Source organism: Lampris incognitus, chromosome 2 (assembly GCF_029633865.1).
Source record: "Lampris incognitus isolate fLamInc1 chromosome 2, fLamInc1.hap2, whole genome shotgun sequence".
NCBI lineage: Eukaryota > Metazoa > Chordata > Actinopteri > Lampriformes > Lampridae > Lampris > Lampris incognitus.
The window spans coordinates 86283529-86285309 of record NC_079212.1 but is presented as its reverse complement, the minus strand read 5'-3'; positions in this window follow the sequence as shown (position 1 = coordinate 86285309).

Sequence of the window (1781 nt, the reverse complement as noted above, 5' to 3'; positions counted from 1 at the left end):
CACTGCAGTACTGAGTGATCTTCCTTTTTATTTGGAATGATTTATTCCTATCCACTAATGTGGGGGAACAGTGCAGATTTATTGGTGAGGCCTTGGGAAAACATTGATATTAATCATGATCAATAATAATATCCATCAATCAGTAATCAAGTATAAAAACATGTGTTTTTATGAAAACCAATGGTCAATAGGTTGTGTTGATGCATGCTCATAAATCCAGGTAAGAGAATCAGAGGAGGTTGAATCAGTTCATGTGGACACAACGTGTACTGTCAGATACGTCTCATCACTCAGCTGTCACTTGGTTGAGTGATGAGACGTATTAGTCCATGGGCCAGAGCCCAAAATTTCCTATTTCGGTACACTCAAGGTGGCAAAACTTACTTATAATTTTTGAAAGGATCCATGTCTGTAGATGATATTTTGGTATGATAACCATTCCTGAGTGGCAGCTGTATCACAGTTATCAGCTCATGAAGTTAACCACCCGCTAAACTAAATTGCATTTTAGACGCTGGTGCATATCCTGGTTTAGCCTCATGGTCAGGACATTTTTCAATGTTCTATAATATTGTCTTTGGTATCATTTTAAAGGGGCATCTAGGAATATCAGGGACACAAAACACAAAAACTGGAATACTCACAGGACTGTAAAGAATCAGGAAATGTATAATATACCCATACTATTTCATTGTGTGAGGTGATTGTGAACCTTAAATTAGAAGGGCATTATTACTAAGAAACTAACTAGACCAAAGCCAGTTAGTCCATGGGTCAGACCAGATATCGATATCACCCAAGGTGACACAACTTCACTGGTGCCATTTTATTTGGTACACTAACAGAAGTAAAATAATACATGATAACCTTTCCAAATGAGCAGCTATTTAATTTTTCTTTCAGGAAACCTGTTGCTGTGCCTCTCACGATTGTGTATTTGCCCAGATTTTTACAAATATAGCATTTCAACACCCCTGGTACTGATTAGCCTAGCTTAAACTCTGGGACAGTTCTTAGTTGGCCAACAACCAAGGATAACCAGTACTGTGTACTTCCATTCATTGTGCTAAGCTAGGCTAACGTGCAGCCAGATAGCTTTCTACTAAACACATATAGAGGAAACTGGTATCTATCTTCTTGTCTCACTCTGGAGAAGATTGTAAGCTAATTTCCCATAATGTTAGCATGTTCTTTTAATGTATATGTTAATATGATTAGTTAAAGTGGCTACGAGGAACTTTCATCTTGTGTTGATTTTAGCGGCCTCATGTGGACAAAATACAGCTGTTGCATAGCAACTAGGTAATGTATCTATTTGTGGCTATGTAAGATAAATAATGGTAATATGACGCTGGTGAAGCAAAGTAAACTTTGTTTTAGTAGTGTTCATACACCTAAGTTACATGTATTTGTTTGTATGTGGCAGGTGAAAACTGACTGAATATGGCCACTGGTGAACAAGCAAGTTTTTACCCAATACCAAAGCGCCCACGGGTGGAGTGCATTATCCACTGTTCTGATGATACAGATAAGCTGGTTTCACTACAAAGTGTCGACTCATGGAGAACTCTGCTCAGGGCAGCTCAGATATGAAATCATGCACCAGTTTTGAAACTGGCAAAAGACATTCCTGAGGGACAGATTCCAGCAATCTACTACCACAGAAAGTGTCGCAGTATCTTCACTATGAAGCAAATTCTTGATGGCCTCCTTGCAAAAGAAAAGAAAAGTTGTGTCTCTGCTGAAGAGAAACAATCTAAGAGAGTAGCTCGACATGCTCC